At 47.1% G+C, this 22,556-nt stretch overlaps 1 protein-coding gene and 1 long non-coding RNA gene across 2 annotated transcripts in view; both read right to left on the reverse strand.

The window, feature by feature from the left end:
• Positions 1–4,962, reverse strand: part of SLC14A1 (solute carrier family 14 member 1 (Kidd blood group)) — a 37,287-nt gene extending 32,325 nt beyond the window's left edge. Inside the window, exon 1 of the mRNA XM_039228855.1 lies at positions 4,774–4,962. The gene's annotated coding sequence lies outside the window, so the exon portion shown is untranslated. The remainder of the gene's footprint in view (positions 1–4,773) is intronic.
• Positions 4,963–5,638: 676 nt separating this feature from the next.
• Positions 5,639–17,993, reverse strand: LOC120229669. The gene is made up of 4 exons (XR_005527807.1): positions 17,934–17,993; positions 17,454–17,564; positions 17,005–17,114; positions 5,639–5,750 (listed from the first exon to the last, which is right to left on the reverse strand). It is a non-coding gene; the product is annotated as an uncharacterized LOC120229669 (long non-coding RNA).
• Positions 17,994–22,556: the final 4,563 nt, after the last annotated feature.

Here is a 22,556-nt window from a genome sequence, read left to right on the forward strand (position 1 = left end):
TCCGCTGGCTCTCTGAACCCGTCCGCCAGCCCTCGGTCTGGCTCTAGCACAACTGAATACATGCAGAGTTTTCTCCTCTGCATACCTCTGAGTGTCTCCATAGAATTTCTGCCCCTAGAGATTTCTCTTTCCCCGCTCCCCCCCTCTCTGCCCAAACCTTCACACTCCACTTTCTTTCTTCCTCTATTTGGATTTCCCAGCAGACTCCTGTTCATGCCACACTCCTGGGAACCAAAAGTCATTTATGTCCCTATTCCTCACTAGACAGGCGACCATTCCTCCTGGCCCTGCAACAACCCTGGTATTTTCCTTTATTTTAAAAAATGTATTTTATGCTGCACCGTCCCACGTGGGCTGGAAGATCCTAGACAACAAGGTCAGGATCTAAGACCTTTATCCCCAACAGATCTCTCTCCGGAAAGGTTTTGAGAAACTTCATAAAACAGATGTAAGAAGAGCAAGGAACTAGATTAAAATGGTGAAGAAGGAGAACAAAGTTATAGATAATGACATGATTTCAGCATTTCCCCCCCTAGGTCTTGCATTTGTAGGTTTTTCTAAATACATATTGTTTGACTCAGAATTTACCCCAACACCACCTGGTCCGGACTGCTGTTTGTTCTGGGTTTATCTATAGACACTTTAACTTTACAAATGACTTCAGCACAACTGGAGCGCCTGCACTCAGCAAGATGTCTTCTGCATCCCGAGCAGGGGCTCCTAAATGGAAGTGAGAGGGGCTCCTGGGTGGCTTAGTCAGTTAAGCGTCTGACATTCTCTTAGGTCATGACCTCGCGGTTCGTAGGTTCGAGCCCCGCGTCGGGCTCTGTGCTGACTGCCAGCTCAGAGCCTGGAGCCTGTTTCAGTCTGTGACTCCCTCTCTCTGACCCTCCCCTGCTCACGCTGTTTCTCTCTCTCTCTCCTAGAAAGAAATAAAACATTAAAAAAAAATGAAATGAGAGCACGGGAGAAATTTATTCTCAAGTCGTTTCTTAGTCTCCCCCCCCCCTCCCCGCCCCCACCGCCTCCAGAAGCAGGACAGCAAGTCTAGGACACAATGTTCTTCTGCAGTGTGATTTGAGCCCTCAACGTTGTCGTTTGGTAAACAGTCGGACAAAAAGCACCAGATGAGAGCCCAAACTCACACTGACCCTGAACGTCACTTGGGGGGCACCCTTTGTGGCAGGCGTTCCCTAGATGGAGAGCCAAGAGGCAAGCTGGCGCATAGTGCCACGTCTCTCTCAGAGCTCCACTGCCTGCCTTTGCCAGGGGAGCGTGGGGCTGGATGGAAGCAGGAGGCAGTGAGGCGCCTACATTTTTAGCTCTCAAATGCGGTCATGCAATTATTCTGCTCCATTTAAAAGCTCATTGTTCCTCCTGCGCACATTAGAATGGTGAGAGAGTCTCCAAACCCACCCACAACTTTTATCAGATGGCTTCTTTCCATGCATCACCTTCTTTCCAGATTTTAGCTTAAACTCAGGGCATGTTAAGGTCCATCATGTAGATCTCTGATCTCGACAGCCAGTGTCTAAGGATGAGCAGGTTGGGCACTGCACAAATGCACCATGTCTAAAGTAGTACCACTAACATCCTAGACATTTATGTATTTATTGCAAAAAACTGTTGCAGATGGTACTAAAATGTCTTGAGGAAAGGGTGTCAGGATCCCTTTGCACAAAGGAGCCATGTTAGCTAGCAATGGTCCTGTGTTTTTTTCTCCAGGATTGAAAAAAAATCCCAGTGAAGGACAACAGGAAAGGGGGTAGGAGGAGAATCCTTTCAATCTCTTTAGAGTAGACTGAGGAAGGGATTGAAAATTTCCCCTTATTTTGGGGAAAATGAGTTCTGGGGAACGGCATGGACTTGTTTCCCTGACTCTCTCTTGAGACTAATTTAAAACTCATTCAATTGTTTCCTCACCATTAAAGATATTGTGATGTTGGCTCCAAGCTTAGGGAGTAGAGCTTCATTTTATTATCAGGTCCGGAAAAGAAAGTGGGATGAGCTGGCACCACCATTGCCCATGGGGCTCTCTGGGTAAAGGGTTATAGGCTCTTGCCAAAGACATCAGCCACCAGAGTTTGGGTGGGATGGGCTGAGGCCACTCCCAGAATGGGCATTACTCACTGGCGAGTATCACAGAGTGATCTGGCAGGAATGCTACCAGGAAGCTGCAAGAGATGGTGTGGACATGTTACGTGAGGCCGCCCTCTGGAGCTCAGGAGGTGGCCGCTGGCTTGGGTTCCTCACAGTTGTCTGAACTGGAGGCTTGCTGAGTGCTGGCTACACAGTTTTCTGGTTTTCGGAAATGTACCCCATTACCATCCTTTGCCTCATACCAACAGGCAGCCTAGAGCTAGAGAGGGATTCACAATCTCCTTGCCTTCACCTGTCTTTCTAGTCTCCTTGCCTCCTCTTTCCCTACCTTTGGCATCTGCTGAGGTTGGGGTGGAGGCCAAAGCAGAGAGTCTGGACCTTGAGACTAAACTAAGCAACTCTCCTACCTGTCTGCCAACCAACTCAAAGGTGGACCATACTGCATCCTCAGCTAGGCTGGCCACTGATTTACATCAGAGCCTTAGCAGTCCTCAACTTGAAGCCTTAACTCAAATCTTAGCAATTCTTGGCTTTAGAAACGCAGTTGTGCAGGCACACAATGATAGACATGGGGGAGAATCCCGTGCAAGTCTGACACCGCATCTTGTTGTTAGAGAGTGAAGTTGAAGCCATGTTTCTTTCAAAACCAAAATTAAACCCAGTGGAGAAGGCGTAATAGATTTTTTGGTGCAACATCTCTTGTTAAAACTTAAAAAAAAATCATTATAGCGCCATTGTTCCCTGTACATAGCTATTTGAAAATAAAAAGATTCAATTTCTTATATAAAATTAAGATGTAAAAATGCAATAAGACTGGAAGAAGAGTTCACAATTAGTCACAAACTCCTATTTTTAAAGAAAGCATGGGCAATTCTCAACACTGTTATAATCCTTAGTTGAAAAAACACCCCATTGACATTGTTTCCAAATGGAAGAAGGCAGGATAGGACTCAGCTTTTTGGAACTTTGGCCAGCATGACAAAGTGGGCCAGAGGAGCCTGAGTGGTTGTGGCAAAGTCCTTCCTCTTTGCAGAAAAACACCTGAGATATAGCTCAGGCAATGTCGTCTTTGAAGATGAAGGTCTGTGGGCTCATCATTAAACCCACACAGACATTAATGATAAATGAACTAAACACTGTTGAATTATGGGGAAAATCCAGTGACAAATTTAAACAAACATACTGATAAGTGATGAGCAAAATAATATCCCCATGTGGACTCTTAATGTCCAACACCACTCAGTTTTGACTCCTCTTGACTCATACTTTTGCAGAATCTGGGGTTTACCAGAATCTCAGAGAGGGAAGTCAACTGCCATGTAAAGCTGACCACCAATTTCTCAATAGCTTCTCATCCCCAACATTTTAAAAGGTGAAACTAGTTTTAAATCAACATCTGTTAAAGACTTGGGAGGCATAAAAATTACCCAGAGGCAGCTTTGTGGGCCAGTGGAGGACTCAGAGTTTTGCTTGGGGTAGAATCTGAGATTTCTATATGAAGGTCTGGTGGGCAGCCTCAGTCTTTCATCTTGATTATGGCAAGAGATGATGCACTGAGTCTCTAGAAGATCTTCAAGGATTTGTTTTGTTTTGTTTCGCTTCAAACAGATTGTTGTATTTTCCCCCACTTGGTACATTCCATCCTATTATTAAAAAACAATCCCAATCCTAAGAATAAAATCCCAAAATGTGGTTTCCTAATGGACTACTCCCTTTTGTGATGGTAGCTTTGTACTAGGTGAAAGCTTTTCTCCCTTCATTATCCCTTCCCTCAATTCCAGTATGAGTCCCCACTTCTCTGCTCAACTTGGGTTTCAGATTTCCTTGTCCATGGGACCCACCCCATCTTCCTTATTCCATCCATTCACTCGTCTATCCATTGTCTAGCATATACTAGGACGACTTAGAGATGAGTCAAGGACTTTGGTTTGGTGAGCTTTTCTACCTTTCTGAATCTTCCCTGCAACTACTAAATGTCTTAAGTACTCTAGCATTGGCTGACATTTTCTGCTCTTTTCTATATATTTTTCCCTGGTAAACACCTCCATCCTCCATCCTCTCTGGTCTTGCTTCACCCTACTATATCATTTTGTTTCTAGCTGATTTCTTGAAAGGAGTCCTGGAGTAGGAATTGAGAGGTACTAGTTCTGATGAAATTGGACTTCATCCATCAGGTTCTCAAATTAGAAGGGCAGCAGGACTGACTCAGTGACTCTCTGTCTTGTGTGCACATTGGAGTTGCTGGGGGGCTTGACAAAATGCTGATTGTGGAGAGTCTGATGTCATTGGTTTGGGATGTGGGAGCTTTAAAAGTCTTGATGATTCTAACATGCCAGCAAGGTTGAGAACCACCAGACTGAATCTAATCCTACTTCCTTACCCTCCAAAGCAAGGACATGTGTTACTGTGAGGTGGGCTGGGGTTTGGAGTTTGACAGACCAGATTAAAATTCTAGCCAGCTATCCCACCCTGGGGAAGATTACTTCACCTTTCCAAGCCTTAATTCCATTATGAAATTAATAATGAGATCAATAATACCTCCCTTGCCAAATTCAAAGATTAAACAAGGTCATGGGGCATGATAGGCATTTAGCAAAAGGTAATCTTTATCTTTACCTTATCCATCTGAACAGCTCTTACCATCCATCTAAATCCAGCTAAAATAGTTCTTACCTCTGACTTCCTTATTTCTGCCAGTGGTGCCATCAGGGCCTCAGTTCTAAGGCTCAACAAATGCTTGCTGAGTGAGCAGTGGATGGTGGGTCTGATCCTCCTCACTTACAGAGAAGTGGGGAAGGTTTCATTTCATTCACTCTTTTTAATGTTCTCGAGTCTTTAAAGTGTCCTCAGACCAGCAGCATCGACATCCCTGGGAACTTTTTCAGAAATGAAGAATCTCAGCCCTAATCAGCCTTCTGGAACTGGAATCTGCATTTTAATCAGGTCCCCAGGGGACTTGCACGCACATTAAAGTTTTGGAAGCACCCTCTCAAACATCTCTGTCCTTGAGACGCGGTGAAAAGGGGTGGATTCAAACCCCCGGAGTGGCGACAGTTTACGAATTCCGATGGTTTGGTTGGAGACGCCATGGAGAGCCCATGTGAGTCATTGTGCCATTCCAGCTGGCAGCATGGAGCATGCTGTCACAGGCTGGGCCACGTTGGTGGGAGGCAGCACTCCACGAGAAGCCTCATCATCCCATTAGACTCCATCAGGCTACTCCATCAGGCCTCACCCTCTGCCTGATGCCGATTGCTTCACATGGGCTTGGCGAGTGCCTTGTAGCCTGCAGCGACCGACCGCAGAGAGATTATCTCAGGTCATGAGATGGTGAAGCTTGCATGCACAGGGGCAGCTTCCTCTTGCCTAGGGAGCCTGGCAGCAGCACTTGTGGTCCAGCCAGAGGCCACTGCATCCTGGCCACCCACAGGACAAACACCCTCACACTACAGGAGCAACGCCCCCCCCCCCCCCCCCCCCCCCCCCCCCCNCCCCCCCCCCCGCCCCCCCCCCCAGGGCTCAGGATCTTACCTGAGCAGTTGCCATGGGGGCTCCCACGACTTGGTTCTCCATCTGGGCTTCCTTGGCTTTTTGACCCTGGGGCCCCTGCAATAATTCCCACGCCTCACCCTGGTATGCAACTGCTTTGGCTGAAAGGCAAAAACACCTATGTGGAACTGTACATTTTATAGCCTACCCTATCCAATAGACATGTTGCATACATGTTACAAATGTGCCTTCCCATTTGCTATCACTCCTACCCTGGGGCAAGGGTGGCTAAATTGTCCTTCAATGAGACTCACTGTTTAAGGGAAGGTGACTCTTCAGGCCAGGGCTGCAGTCATGACATGCATCTCCCAGAGTCTTGCTTTCTGTCACGGTTTGACCATTGTTTGTAATTACATAATTATGTGAGCTTTTGCTCCACTGAGTTTGCCCACTAGACTGCAAGATTCCTGAGGGCAGAGTCTGGGCTGGTGCTGTTGGCTGCTGTAGCCCTAGTTTTTTTTTTTTTTTTTTTTTTAAATGTTTATTTTTGAGAGAGCGAGACAGAGCACTAGTGAGGGAGGAGCAGAGAGAGGCACAGAATCTGAAACAGGCTCCAGGCTCCAAGCTGTCAGCACAGAGTCTGACATGGGGCTCGAACTCATGAACCACGAATTCATGTCCAAGGCCGAAGTCAACACTTAACCAACTAAGCCACTCAGGTGCCCTTGCAGCCCCAGTTTTGAGCTCAGTGTCTGCCTCATAAAGTTCCCCAGTAGCTCTTCATTGAGTATATGGATGAATAAATGGGTGAAAGACCTGTGACTGTGGAGACTTGATGGGCTGAGGTGAGTTCTTGTATGGTACTGAGATAGGTGTGTGTGTGTCTTTGGGGTAACAAGAGGGTGGGGTGGATTTCCCTCAAATACAGTCCTCAGAGTGGGGTAGAGCATTATGACTGGGATATGTAGTTCAGAGGCAGGGCCCCTGCCATCTGGAACACACATGGATGGCCCTTATTCATTTGCTCCTGCCACAGGTCAATCAACCATAGACACCAAACACCCAGTGCTCAAGCTTACAGGTCAGCCTTTGTGGTCAGAGGCTCTGGCTTGCCTCTAGAACTGTCTTAAAATTGGGGAGGATTGAGCTCCAGCTCTAGGCATGCAGGCTGGCCACTTTTGGGTCACTGAGTCATCCTGAGAGTGGGTAAGCAGGAAGGAAGCCTGCACCTTCAGGGTCTCCATGGTGGAGATCAGTGTGATGACATAAGACAGTCCCAATCCCAGCTATCAACCTGGGCTCACCCTAAACCCAGGAGGCCTGGGCTTTCCGGAGATTGGGGATGGGGTATGGCTGACTCCTCACCTCTCTACATCCCAGGTCTTAGGCTGTATACTCATGACGCCTTGGGCAGTATGCTGCTCTCCTGCTGACCTAAGACTCAGCATCTTCTCTCAGGCTGTAGGCTGTGCTATGACGCACCCCACTCCCTCTAGCTACCTGCCATTTATTCATCCCCAATTTTCCATCCTACCATACGAAGGTAAGTCCTCATGACTGCAGCAGATGAGACAAAGTATAAGATAGTTCTCACATCTGGAGCAGCAATAAGACACAGGAGAATGTTAGTGTCAGGTTCAAGGCTGTATGTGGTCAATGGCCATGGTATAGGCAGAAAGGAACTTTTCCTTCAGCACAGAAGGGATGTGTAATATCATTAACCTACAAGGAAGCCCATCATGCAGTCTTCCAGGGAGGGACAAGATGCCTGTCAAGTTTAATCAAGAACTGGCAGCTTTTAGGGCTCTCTTAAATGATACAAGATGATGTGCAATGAAGTGCTAAATTGTGAGCAGTGTTTAGAGCTAGAAGAGTTTGGATAATATCAGTGGTGTCTGGAGTAGGCAGAGGGGGCTTTACTGAAGATACAGGCCTCACAGGGCCCTTGACGTCTGAGCAGCATTTAGTGAAGGCAGGAAAAGATGGAACAGCCTTTCAGGGAGAAACTTGACAGTCAGCCAAGAGAACCATGGCATGTTGGTGGGCTGTGAACAGCCTCACGATTGCATGGGATGGTGTGTGCTGTGGGTCATAGGTCCAGCCCCCACTTGGGTCCACAAGGAAGGCAGTTCTCCATCTGTGCAAGGCATCCAGATTGACAGTGCCCTCTGACATCTGCTTCCCCATGATAGGATACACTAGCCAGGCATTGAATGCCTTCCGAAGGACTCAGCATCAGAAGTACAGATGAAAAAAATGCTACATTATAAAAGAAAAGATAGGCCTATGAATCTCTCTGGCCATTTGAAATAGAAAAATTATGCTCTAAGCTCTAAATATGGGCAATATGAACTTGAGTATATTGGGGTTCCTTGTGTAAAGAATTTAAGTAACAACTCTAAGAAATTGTAAGCAAGCAAAACACATAATTTTACTTGCCTTTTTAAAATGTGGGAGAAGAAAAATCTGATTTCTGTTTCCCCTGCATTTATTTCTGTGATTCTCTGTAATGACAAGAGATTTCAAAAACTTTCTACTGATCAGAAAGCTCCTTAGATGTGGTGGCTGTTTGACAACTTCCGCTGAGGGTGTTTCTCTCACTGAGAAGAGGTTTTAAAAGCAGAGCTGACTTGGAATATCTATCTGTTGCCCCTGTTTCCCCATCCAGCTAATATCCAAGCTCTGATGCTTTTTCAGATCAAAGCTTCCAGCAAAGAAGAAATAATAGTTGTCACTATAAGAAAGTCACAAAAATACCTGCCAAGTCATTAGGATTAAAAAAATTCTTTATAACTCGAGGCTTCTTTGGAAACAGGGTGTTGGAACAGGTTCTCTAAGGCTCTGCCAGCACTAACCCTCTCCAGCTGGGGGGTTTCTTACAGAATTGCTAACAAGGAGGACAGTTTTCCTGCCAGAGAAGCTGATGTCTCAGACTTTCGGGAGAGGGACTGAGGCATTGGAATTCACCAAACAAGAGTTGTTGAAGTGGCACTGAGGCCCAAGGGAAAGATGGGGTCTACTTGATCATTGAGTAGGTTTGCAGACAGTGTCCAAAGCCAGGCAAACAAAAGATGTAGCTCTAATGTAACAGGAGATCAGGAGCGATTGAAGGTCTGTGGAAAGAACAGCATGATGATTAAAGCTGCATTTAGGGGGGGTTAGCTGGGAGTGCTTCACGGAGCCTGAAGGCCAAAGCTAGGGAGGCTGGCGGGAGTTCACAGCGCCTGGACCTGAAGCAGGGCAGTGTCAAGGGGAAAGGACTGCACACAATGATAATCTGGGATATAATCTGGGAGGAAAAAGGGACACAGATGGGCATGGGGTGAAGGATGAGTGAATCAAAAATGGTGTCAAGTGTTAGTGAGGATGTGGAGCAGTCAGAACTTACATCCACTGCTGGGAGAAATGGACCTATAACCACTTTAGGGAACTGCCTGGCGGTGTCTGCTGGAGTGGGCATCTGCACCGCCCACCGCCCTGCAATTCCTTCCCAACAACATGCACAGACGAAAGATGTGCATCCGTCACATCAAAAGACACGCACGCACCACAAAGTTTGATATGGTACCGCTCATAACAGCCCCAGAGGGAAACAGCCCAATGGCTCATCAGTGGATAAATAATGATTTATTTGTGCCACAAGAAAATGAGTGTCTGAGGACTCCAGGCGACGGTAGGGATGTATCTCACAATATTGAACAAAAGAAGGAAAGCATAAGAGAATACAGATTGTATGATTCCATTTACACAGGGTTTGAAATAGGCTAACCTGAGAGAAATCTGTGGGACAACCACCACTGGATGGGGAGCAGGAAGGACATCTGGGGGCTGATGATGTTCTGTGTCTCCATCTGCGTGCTGGTTAGCTGGGTGTGTTAGTTCCTGAAAATTCACCAAGCTGTATACGTCTGAATAGTACACTTTGATGGAAGTCTATTACTCTTGTTTTTTTTTTTTAAATGTTTATTTATTTATTTTAAGAGAGAGAGAGAGATAATCCCAAGCAGGTCCCATGCTGTCAGCACAGAGCTCGATGCAGGGTTCAATCCCACAAATGGTGAGATTATTACCTGAGCTAAAGTCAAGAGTCGGATGCTTAACCTACTGAGCCACCCAGGCACTCCAAAAAGTCTATTACTCTTTAATAACAATTTTGAAATGACAATCTGGGGTAGAATAAAGGCAGGTAAGGCCCACTTTGTGGCAGGGAGCCTGAGATGTCTAGACAGGTCAGTGGAAATGCCCAGGATGCAGAAGAGATGCAAGACTCTGGTCTGGGCAAGAGTGCAGGGCTGGAGACTTGAATTTGGGGGTTGTTTGCCCAGAAGTGATGGAGAAGATGAGAGCCTGGGTTGCCTTCTGGGCTGGTGGGAGCTATTAAAACCAACATCAGGCCCCTGAGAAGGCAGGGGGAGGATGAGGAGTCAGCAGAGCCATTCATCAAAAGCCACTCAGCACTTCACTGAGCTGGGGACCCTCTGTTTGGCTCTGTCCTTTGGGACTTCTATTTTGCAGGGGTGGAGGGCAGATGCTTCTTCACCCTTGCAGGTGGCATCACCTTTTAAGAGGTGAAGAAACAGAGGGTTGGTGAAGTGAACTGTTCAGGGCTGGTGGGTGGTAGAGCCAGGAACCAGCCACGCCATCCACCTCTAGGGCACGTGGTACCTTTGACACTGCACCTGCCATTAGCACAGGGCATCAAGCCACCTGGGTAGGTGGACGAGCCCCACAGAAGAGCCTTGAAGGTCAGCCTGGGGGTGGGGGTAGTAGGCAACGTGCTGCCCAGCACTCCTTCCTAGAATACAGGGGCCTCTTGAGATAAGAGGAATGTATTGGAATCTGGGCACACACACAGAGCAACTATACAGGCTTGTTGTCCCTCTTGTGGGGCTGCTGGGCCTGTGTTTTCTGGTAAGCACGTTAGGTCAGAAGGTCCCAAACACCTGTGTGATGCTGGGGGCTAAGGCAATATGTCAATAACAGAGCCAATACACTTTCTCTAATGGAAAATACCAGGACAGTAGGGACTACCAAACATGCCAATGGGAAACATCAAGACATCTCCGGAAATGCAGGAGAAAGATGTATATTAAGATATTACACACACACACACACACACACACACACACACACACACACAACCAAGGTCCCTAGGGCAGGAGGGGCAAAGTAGCTGGTTGGGGAAAGCCAAACTCCCTTCACTAAGGTTCCTCTACCTGTTCCTCTTCCCCTCTGTAACGGGGTGCTCCTCCATCCTTCCACCCACCCCCTATATAATGGGGTGCTCCTTCATCCCTCTGTCCTCCCCCACTCTGTAATGGGGGGCTCCTCTGCCCTTCCATCCTTAACTGTCATTGCTGCTCAGTGGGATGTCACAGGAGTATGTCCGTTCCCCCAGAGTAGAAGTGCCCAGGACAAATGGTCCTCATTCCCACCTCAGTGCCTTAGCCTATGCTGTCCCTTCTAGAAAGATGTTCTCAGGAGTTAGATGGATTGAAATCCTGGTTCTGGGCCTCCTGAGCATGATAAAGATTTAGGACAAGTCCTGATAGCTCTCCTCAGCTCCCTTTTCTTTCAGATGGGGATGGCTCTCTCAGTGGTCTCCCTAGGGTGGTATATGGAAGTCCCTGGCAGAGATGGGCACAGAGTTGGCAAGCAACCAACAGTAGCAGCTTGCCACCTCACTTCCATTAACCTATCCTGGGATGTCCTTATAGTCATCGTGAGCTTGTTCCTCAAACGTCACTAGTGGTTTCACTCAGATGATATATCTGCAGTCCCTGATCCTGGCTCAGCCCTCAAGTTCAGGAGTGCCTACCGTGGGGTGCGGTTTAGCTGAGGGCCTGGGTGTTGCTCTGGAAAGGAACACAGTGTCTCCAGATCCTGAGTGGTTTCCTCAGGGATGTTTGGCTTCTGTACCTTCTAAAATATCTTGGAAAAGGAAGTATCTACTTCCATGCTTGAAATTTGATGGGTCATTTTTAATATTATGAGTTTAAATGGTTAGAAATGCATTTTTAGATACAATTGTTGAGGGCTTCTGGATGCTACTAATATTCTGTTTCTTGAGCACATGAGTATGTTCACTTATTGGAAATTCATTTATGAGGTATTCACATATGAGTTTCTCACTTTTCTGGATATATGTTAAAAATAGATTTGTTGTAGGGGCATCTGGGTGGCTCAGTCCATTGAGCATCTGACTTTGACTCAGGTCATGATCTCATAGTTCGTGGTTTAAGCCCCACATCAGGCTCTGTGCTGACACTACTGAACTTGCTTGGGATTCTCTGTCTCCCTCTCTCTCTTCCCCTCCCCCGCTCATGCTCACTCTCTCTCTCAAAAATAAATAAAACATTAAAAAATTGATTTGTTGTAGGCTTTCTGAACTCTGCCACTTAACCTCTAGTAGGCATCCCGGACTGAAATGGAGTGACTGCTGGCTCAGCATGAGGACGTTGAGTCAGAGCCTAAGACCCTTGGAGGGGTCAGTTTTAAGGCCACCTCTGGCGGGCAAAGAGATCCCATCAGCCTGTTTGTTACAAGACAGATAAAAAATGTTGGAGTTGAGGTACCATAGAAGTGTTGAGGAAGCAAACTTAGCTTTGCCTTAAGAATCAAAGAATTCTCACAAAAGATGCCAGTGACATTTGGATTGGGTATTGAAGACTGAATAGGAATATTTCTGGTGGAAAAGGGAAGAAAAGAATGATGAGAATAGTATGAACAAAGACAGAGTCAAATAAGGTGCATTGTGTCTGAGGCTCAGGAAGTGTGGAAGAGCTTAGTGAGTGTGTGTGTGTGTGTGTGTGTGTGTGTGTGTGTGTGGCTGGTGAGAAATGAGTCTAAAGAAGTAAGGACACCTTCTAAGGCCCATGAAGCACTTTCTCAGGACTGTCTGGAGAGCTGGGGGCAGAGGTTGACAGGTACCTAGGACCAAGATGGCTCTATTCTTTTCTTTCTTTCTCTTCCCCAGTTTCACTGCCCACCAGTTTAGTCAAAACAAAACTTAGATTCGTTCATAATGAAATTAATTATAAATAATAAAGTAAATACTTTTATAAACATTTTATAAAATTCATTTTTGTGGTCACTTACACACCTACAAAAACTCAACTGGTTTTAGCACATAACAATTTTTCTAAAACACAATCACAGTGTACATAATTCTGAGGTTAAGTTCCCGAACCCATCCTCTTGAGAAGCCCTAGCTCATGAGGGTCTCTGAAGAGGGATATGTCCCTTGAACATCAAGTTCAAGCATTCACATGGGCTGGGGAAAGGGCAGACCACCACACCTACCTCATTGCAGAGATGATCCAAAATTTCAGAACTGAATGTTCCTTCTTTGGCTCTATTAAGTTAATGCTTCTAATGTATAATAAACTTAAAAAATATATATACTTTGGCTATTCAAGCTTCTGGTTTCTTAGCAGTGCAAATCACTGCCTGTGGTAGAACAGTTGAAGCCAGGAGCTGATGGAGGAGCGTTATCTCTATTATCTCCGTTCACTGTTAAAAGTACAGCAATAGCAAATTCCTATTTTTCCTTGTCAGGAGGAGAAACTTGGGCTCAGAGGCATTAGATAAATTCTCCAGGGCCCACAAGTAATAAGCACTTTGCTTTTTAGCAGTTGTGCATCGTCCTGTGGTCTGACATCCTTCTGAGAACCCGTAAGGTGAGGGACAGGCCACAGATGGGGAGACCACCCTGAGGGGCGCGCCGGCCATGGAAGAGGAGGGTGGCCTGGCTTTGGAGATGCTTTTGCGCCCTCTGGTGACAAGCTTGAGGTATCACAGACCAAGGAGTACTTGGTGTGCTTAAGTTAAGTGCTCATACACACATGGCATGTGCCAATGTGTGAAAGGGCACAGAGATGGTCAGTGAAGCTGGGAAGAGAAAGGAAGAAGGGACAGGAAGAGCCATCTTAGTCCTAGGTACCTGTCAACCTCTGCCCCCCATCTCTCCACCACCGACAGCCTGTCTCTCTCCTTTAATCCAAGGATGAGTAGCGGTTCTCAAGCCTTGGTGTGAACAAGAATCACGAGAGCTGGGAGTGCAGTATCTGGGCTCCAGCTGCTGAGTTTCTGATTACTAGGTCTGAAGGGGCCACAGTGATCTGCATTTTTAAACCCCATCCAGGTGATTCTATGCAGGTGGTTCTTGGACCACCTTGACTTTCAAAAAGCCACACTGTTCAATGTTAATATTAATATTGAAAGTGGATTAAAGTCTATCTAGGGCTGGAGGGTTTGGGGGGAAATGGAGAGTGATTGTTAATTGGTACAGGGTTTCTTTGGGGGTCAAAATAATGGTGATGTTTGAACAATTCTGTGGAACTGTATACTTAAGTGGGTGAATTGTAGGATAAAAAGTGAATTTCATCTCAATCGAAGTGTTATAGAAAACTTGTTATAAATTCCTTCCACCATAGAAGCCATGGGAAAATCTTAAGAATTGGGTATGAAAAGAAATTTTTATTTTTAAATTGCATCTTCCCACTAAAAGAAGACTGTTAGCTGCCCAAGCTGAAATGATGGTAAGGACATACAGTTCTTGAAAATATATTTCTGGAGAACAGACAGGGGAAAAGTTCTCTGTGGACTAAATCTATTAACATTCTCAGTACCATTTAAGGCAGCTTAGCTGACACTGTTAGCAATATTTCCAAAATGTGTAAACATGTGTGATTCTCACAGTAACCTCTGAGGCAGGCGAGCCAGTGATTATCATTTCCATTTTACTGGTGAAAAAACCGGTGCAAGACAGGAAATATCTTTCTCAGGGTCACAATTAGAAAGAAAAGGGACATGGACTTGAGGTTTCTAGACTCCACATCTTTTTACACTACTGTGGCTTCTTTCCACTGTCAATAACTGTCCTCTACCCCCCAGAGGTTTCCATGTGCTTTATGATGGCCAAAAGCTCTGAGCCTCCTTTGTTTACTTTCCTTGGCCAGAAGGCCCTAGCTGGGCTGATTGCTCTCATTGGTCCCTCGTCTGTCTTGCCCACACTTAACCAACTAGCATCCCCAAATGATCTCTGTCCTCAAGCCCCACCCCTGCTATAGAGCCTCTAAAGGTAGCTATGGGGGCTTGGGTGTGAATTGCAGCTGTGAGATTTACCAACTGGGTATCTGTGAGGATGCCGCTTAATGCATTACATCTCTGGGCATTTGACCTGTGAAATAGAAGGAGATGTTCAACCAGACAAGACTTCTAGGATGTAGCTGAGCTGTCACGTAAAGTGTGGGGCTTAAGGCTGCGTCTGTCCCACCCAATCCTACTGACATTGCATGGCATCGGAGGGATTCTGCTTGGCTCGCCAGATTGTAGCAACCTCTTCCCCTTCCAAAAGAGGTTTTGAGCACACAGGCGTCTGCACCACAGTTTGGCAGCTGGTTAACTTCCAATGAGTTTCCTGGTGTCACTTCTAAATCACTGTTCGTCAGTGTGGTGCTGGATTAGAGTGAGGGTCAGAAAAAGTTGGAGTTCTGTTTTTAAAAATCTAGACATACTGAATCAAAATCTCTTGGGGGTGAGAAAAATCTCTTGTGGTAGAAAACCTTAAATCTGCATTTCCCATAAGCATGCCCCCCCACCTCCCTCTTCCCCTCATTCTTGTATACACGGTAGCTGGTGCCCAGCGAGCCATATTCCAAACAGCCAGAGACCAGGAGGGTTCCGGGGTCTTTGCTCATACCACGTCACTGAGCACACTTCTGTGTACCTAACAGCACTTACGTCGGTACTCGTGTGACTGAAAAGTAGGTACCGTGCTGAACTGAAGAGTTCTCAACCCCACCTGCATCAGAAGCATCTTGTTCATACAGGTTGGCCATCCCCACCCCCAGAGTCTCTGAGTCGGTAGGTGCAGGTGGCACCTGAGGATCTGCATTTCTAACAAGATTCCCTGGTGATGCAGTGCTGCTCATCTGGGCACCACACGATATCACCGTAAAAGTTGGGCTGGGAGATCAGAAGCATCAGCGTCACTGGGGCACTTGGAAATTTCAGCAGCTCAGACTCTACCTGGAACCTATGGACACACAGCTGGCATTTAAATAGGACCCTCAGGAGATCTGGGTGCACATTCAAATGCAGGAAGGGTCTCGGTGTAGTTCCTTTGGACCTCCTGACAAACCTAGAAGGCAGCTGTCACTATCACTCCACTTTCATAGATGAGGACATGGAGGCTGACAGAGAGCGATGGCTCGATGCAGAGTCACACAGCAGACATAGCCAGCAGCAGGGCTGGGATTGGAGTCGGCTTTGCACACACCCAGCCCTCCCCCTCAACACTCAGACACTGTTTCCACGGAAGCCCTTCTGGCGCCTTCCTTCCTTCAGATAACAGTTCTACGAGCCCAGGCCACAAGGAAACCCTGTGCCCAGCCATGTGCTCGAGCCCAAGGCTATGTTGTGTCCACACAATTATGAGATGAGGTCCCTGGCCTCAGAATTTGCCACCTCGTTGAGGAAGTAAGACTCATCCCAATGGAACTAGCAATACCAGATGCCATAAAATTAAGCGTTAAGTTGTATGGTCAGTATCACATTTGATGTTAAAATTACAGTTTGCCTAAAGAGTATGTATGGAGGCTACTAAGAAATTTATGTCAGATTTGTGTCACTGGGTGTCTTCCTGGCTTGTTGCAGACCCTGCACCGTGGAGCCCAGGTATGCTGGGACTTCAAAGGCAGGTGCTGCCTCTCTCTTCCAGTGGGCACTTGCCTTTTCTTTGTGAGGTCCCTTTGTGTATGGAGCTCATGTTGCCATCTCCTGCTGTCACAGGTGAGGGAGGAATTAGAAAAGCAGAGGAGGGGCTTTGATGTTGTTGCTATGGGAGAGGGATCGCCAGTCTCCAGCAAGAGCCCAGTGCAGAGCCAGCTACATAATCCACAGGGTCCAGTGCAAAAATTATTAAGATTTTTGAGATAGTGACAGAAGAGCGTTAAACCAGATGTGAGGCCCATGTAACTGCACAGTTCCCAGAAGGCTGGCCCTGGCCCAGGGGGCTGGAAACAGGACAGATAGCATGGCCCTTTAACTTGCAAATAACTTGCCTGTCAGGGGACAGGTGGTCTGCGGAGGAGAGGGAAGGAGCCAGGACCGGAGGAGAGGAGATAGAGCTGGTGGGGGTGCTGTGGGTTTCTGGGCATAGTTAGGGGGTCTACTCCAGGGCAACTGTGTCTGCCGCTCTCGGCCTGCACCCAGGGGAGAAGCCGAGGGCGCAGGATGGATGCGTCCCCGCCCTCTCCACAAGGGGCTCAGTCTGTTCCTGTTGAGGTCCTGGAGCCGAGGCCAAGGAGCCAAGGTGGGGACCCAGGAGAACGGGAAGCCGGCAGCCCAGGAATGGCCCTCGGTCCTCCTGCCCTAGCCCGGGACTCCCCCTCCTTCCCCCCAAGTCCTCACCTCAGTCTTGGGTCCCGTGTTCTCTGTGGAGCTCTGCACCAGTGCGGCCGGAAACTAGCTGTGGGTCAGTGTCTCTCTCCGTTCAGCAATCAGGTGGGCTGACTGTGATCCTTTGTGGGGCCAGGAGGACAGATGAAATTTGTCCAGATCATAGGTTAAGAATTGCCAACTCTGACCTTGGGGACGGGGACACCTTCATTTGACAAAACAATGCTGCCTGGGTACCTCCTACCTAATAAGTCTTCAGAGAATCTTCTCGCGGCTGCTTCCCGGTACTTATCCTCAAGGGTGCTGGCGGCCCCCAGCCTCCCTCTCCACCTTCCACTGCAGGGGTGTCTGTCCTTGGCTGCACCCCTCGGGGAGGTTCTCAAAGCTCCCCACCCCAGGATCCCATTGGAGCTGGTCTGGCCACCAGGATTTTTAAATGCTCTGCTGTCTGATTTGCTCACCTCCACCCTCATGACGCTCCTCGCTGCGGCTGCTCAGGCCACACTACAGGTGACACTTGCTCTCCATCGGTGGATCTTTCTGACTCCGACTGAGTCCACGAGAAGCTAGTGCTGGGGAAAGAGCTACTGTCCGTGTCCCTGTCCCATCTTAGCCCCACTGGGCAGGTCACAGAGGGGAGGAGCCTCGGACCTCCACCAAAACCTGCCTGTTGTTTGCCTGCTTCCTGTTATGGGATCACTTGGCCACCCAGCACCTGCTCTCCCACCTTTCTCTGGGTTCTGCTTTTCTCCGTCTTCTTTATCTCTTTCTTACTTCAAATGTCCGCCTGGCTGTGGCTTTCCGCGTGCAGGTCTCTAGGGAGCGCCTTTTCTATCCCGCCACCTGCTCACCTGTCTGTCCACTTGCGGCAGTGGCTGCCGTGGGCCCTGCCTTCCAGCCCCTCCCACTTTCTACCCCTGCCTGGGGGGCCCACTCCGCACCTGCTCACACAGCACACCTGCAGCTTCTTAGCACGCCTGTCCGCCCCAGCCAGCGCTGCCCGTGTGGCAGCGCCAGGAGACCCCCTCCCTAGAGCAGCATTGTGAGCAGAGGGGCTGCTGATGACCCCACTGCATACGTCTTCCTTTCTAGGGCCCATGCTGCGTGCTCAGAAGGTTTCCGGGGCCAGTGCAAAACTTGCTTGTCTTGTCTGCTCCGCCTCCTGGGCCAGATGCTTCCTGTTTAGCGGTTTCATTTTTTAAAAAATCTAGTTCCTTTTGGGGTGCAGGACTGGGCCCCAACAACACTGAGGAAGAGGCACACATCACTTCTGAGGCTTCTCTGTGCTTCTCGCACATACCCTTCCTGCCTCCAGGCACCCAGAGCTTCTCACTGCACCCATGCTGGGCCTACAGCTCCTTCTCAAAACCTGCTGGGAACTGGGGATGGTGAGGGCTTAACAGCCTCTTAGGAATGACTGTGATTGGAGACAGGTTGGGGCCTAGGACACAGACACTGCAGTTGTTTTTGACCCTGGCTGCACAGTGGAATTGCACCAGGAGCTTTAAAAAGTACCTGTTCCCAGGTCACTGCTGACTTACGTGGTCTGGGGTGGGGCCTGAGCCTCAGAGTCAGGTGATTCTCATCCAGTCAGGCTAAGCGCCACTATGCAAGGATCTCAAAGTCTGGACCTTGACCCACAGCATCTGCATGATCTGAAAGCTGCTAGAAGTTCAGATTTTTGCTACCACCCAAATACACTAAATCAAAATTTTCGGGTTGAGGACCAGGGATCCGTGTTTTAATAATTACTGTAGATAATTCTATGCACAAGAGCTTGCAAACCAGGACATTATAACCTGCAGAGCAAAGGGAAGGTGTGGCTGGAGGCAGCATACTATTTCTGAGTCTACACCAGTGGTTTTCAAAGTGTGGTCCCTGGACCAACAACAACATCACATGGGAGCTTGTTACAAATGCGCATTCTCAGGCCCCGCCTCAGACCTCCCGTATCAGACACTCTGGGGATTGGGCCCAGCTCTCTGTTTAACAGGTGTGCTATTGGTGAATCTTATGTGTTTGAGAGCTACTGGTCTACCAACTACCTGCCTCACCCAAGACCATTTCATAATTTGGGTCTAAACAGTGGAGGCTCTATAAGAAAAGGATGGTAGAAAAAACATTTGTAGAGGCTTAGAGTTATCACGCATCAAATGATGGCATGCTTCTGGTCAGATGGTGTGTACTGTTCTGCAGAGTTCCCTCGCTGAGGACTACACAGGGAATATATGTTGGAAAGAAGTTTTGGAGGCAAGATTCAGGCAGCTGGCCCGCCTGAGAGTCTATGCGTCTCTTATGTGTATGTGGTTCTATGCATGAAACAGATCACAAGATCCAGCCAGAATGAACGAATGGGCTCTGTAGAGGGAGACAGAGTGGGGAGAGGGGGTGTTTCCGATACTCAATCAGTTATTTCCCAGAGCCGTTATGTGCCTATCAGTGGCTAGCTCTCTGAAGGAAAGACACAAAACCCAGAAACAATTGTATGTGTGTATATGTAGATGTACTTATATATGTGGGTATATTAGTATGTGGGATATATGTCTGAATGCATAAATGCATGCGTATCCATAGGTGGGTGTGTCTTGGTGTGCATGCACATGTGTACGTACTCCTGTGGTAGCATGTATTATGTATTTATGTGTGAACACGTGTGTATTATGTGTCCATGTGTATAAGAGAGAGAAAGAGAGAGAATGTGTGTATGTATGATATGTGTGGGTGTTTATATTACAACCACTATCCTTATAAGACTTACAGTCTATTTGGAGAAAAGACCCACATAATTGAAACAGAGAACAACTATGCAGTGTCCTCTATGGTAGTGACCTTGAGATATTAAGGAAACAGGGGGCCTCTGGGGAGTTCATTTTGAGAAAGTTTTCCTAAACAAGTAATGTAGGAGAGGAAGGAAGGAGGACAGTCCAAATGGTGAAATGAGGGGACAGCCTTAGGGTACCCTTGGGTCACACCTGAGCTATATACAATGTCTAGCCAATCCTTTCCTTAGGATCTTAAAGCTAAGAAAAGGTTCTGATCTGGTCCCTCTGGCCTGAACACCACATTTTAAAGAAAACCCACGAGAAGATGTCCAAACTTTCCTGGGCATTTCTGGTCACTGGGACTGACTGGGAAGGGAGGGTAAGAGTGTGAGCTCTTCCACCTCCCATCCCACACTGATGGGTTCTGGCATGGACTAGTTACATACAGGAGTTCTGATTTAGCCTCTACATCAACACTGCTCTTAGACGGGTACCATTCTCATTGTGTAGATGATATGCTGCAGGCTCTAAGATTAACCCCAGCCAGTAAGGAACAGAGAAAGGCTGGATTCAAAACCAGGTCCATCTAACTTCAGAGCCAGGACCTTTCCATACCTAACCTCCTGGTTGACTCACCAATTAAATCTGATGACTGTGGGAGGTTTTATGAGTTTATCATCTTGGGGGTCCCTACTCTTTGCAAGCCCAGCTGATAGCCTTAATGCCACTGCTTTCATTCTCAGGAGTGTCTTTTTTGTCCCACCTTTTTTCAGTCTCTGCAACAAAATTTCCCTTTCTTTCCACAATTTATCTGAGATTCTAAAACATTCCAAAAAGTAGAAATGCATCACACGTGTATTTCTGTTGTTATGCTCGGGATTATAATGTTCCTCTAATTTGTAGGCAAAGCACAGAATTATTTTAATATATAAAAATTATATTCACTATATTAAAAATACATATTTTAAATTATAAAGTGTGGGCCAGAACGCTTCCAAGTGTTGGTGCAGGCAGAGTGGAGCACCTTGGGGCCCTGCTCCAATTCTGGGGTCCCTGAGACACTGCCAGCCAGAGGTTCTGACAGGCTGAGCAGAGCACATGCTGAGCCCCACGCAATTAAGATTTTTTTCTAGCAGAGCTGAGTTACCCATGTGGCTTAGTTCCTGCACGTTACCTTCACTGGCCCAGGAAAGGTACCTATCTTCATTCTTCTTGAGTGTACGAAATTGTACATGTCTTTTCAGTTTTATACTTCACTATCTTTTCTCCTTTTTTGTGTGTGAGTGCTTACAAACTGTGTATTGCTGTTTGGTGTGCATGCATTTTTATTTATGTAAATGATATTGATAATAAATGTCATATTCTTTTTTTGTTTATTTTATTTTAGAGAGAGAGTGTGTGTGAGTGAGTGGGGGAGAGAGGGAGAGAGGCAGAGGCAGAGAGAGAGAATCTCTCCCTGGCCTGGTGGTGGTGTGCAGGTAAGCTGGCTGTCTGGGAAAAAAAAGCCAGGATTTGTAGTTTGCTGATGAGAAATACTCCCTTCACAGCTGACTTCAAGCCATCGGTGTGATGCGTGTGATGCACTCATTTCCACAACTAGCTGGTTGTGTTGGAACTGGTGGGGGCTGCCTCCCTCTCTCTGTTGATGCTTAATTGAGGTGCTGAAACAGACTTTTGGAATCCTGTGGCTATCATATATTTTCATACATTGAATTCTTTTATCCCATTTATTTCCACCTTGCTTGGTATCCTGGGCCAACTCAATGTGCTTTATAGATGAGGATACTGAAATTCTTAGAACAGCTGAGGGGATTTGTTAGGGGTCACTAAGCAGAATGGTATGCACATGGAGGGTTTCTTGTTCTAATAAACCCATATTACAACACTTTGGTGGAAAATGCATGAAAAGTGCTATTTTAATGGTTTGATGTCATCACGTAGGGGTTTTGGGGTAGCTGAGTGAGCTGTGAGCAGAAACAGCCATCTGGGGAAATTCCTGGATGCCTGATCTTCAGAGAGTCACAACTCCATGGTCATTAAAATATAGCTTGAGACCTTCTTGGCCTCAAGGTGTGATCACAAACTTAGAGGTAGCCTCTGGAGTGTGACTCACTCCCCTTTCCCATGAGGGGCATTTGTTTCCAGTGGGAAGTGTTCCATTTTCCTGGAGAAGTCATAATGGCTCGATATGATCTGGTAGAGAAATAGGCAGACCAGTGCTCCTGGGTTGGCAGAAAATGGCTGGGATCTCATGGCAGATGGAGAAAAGAAAAGATAAATATAGACACCAGATTTTTCCAAATAATGGATTTTGGTCAAATGTGAGTCTTTCCTTAAAGCTGCATTTATAGAGGATCTGTCCCCTCCCCCTCACTTTCTTCCCCCATATTATGTCCTCACTCTTTCATGCTACATTAGACATGTGTAAGATGGGGGGAGAGTGTCCCACCAAGGTGCTCTGGTGGTTTATCCCTATCCTGCAGGGAAGGAGTGGGAGGGTTGAGCTATATGCCTTCCCACAAAGGGCTCCTGAGGGTTAGGAGCTCACTGCTGTAATCAGATTAACTAAATAACAAGAGTTACTGGACATTCAAGAGGGGCTGAGTTTGTAATTTGGGGGTGCAAGACTAAAACATTCACTAGAAAGTGAAAAGTGTTTTAACAGCCTGTATTTCTACTCAAACAGAAAAAGAAGACCATAGTCATTTCTGTATAATTCCCTTTATAAGCAAATCACACCTCTCCTGGCGATTGGTAGGTAACCCATCCTCATCCCTTGTCAGACACATGCTTGACCATGGA

This window comes from Hyaena hyaena, unplaced genomic scaffold, assembly GCF_003009895.1.
Source record: "Hyaena hyaena isolate Hyena2069 unplaced genomic scaffold, ASM300989v1 scaffold_33, whole genome shotgun sequence".
Taxonomy (NCBI): domain Eukaryota; kingdom Metazoa; phylum Chordata; class Mammalia; order Carnivora; family Hyaenidae; genus Hyaena; species Hyaena hyaena.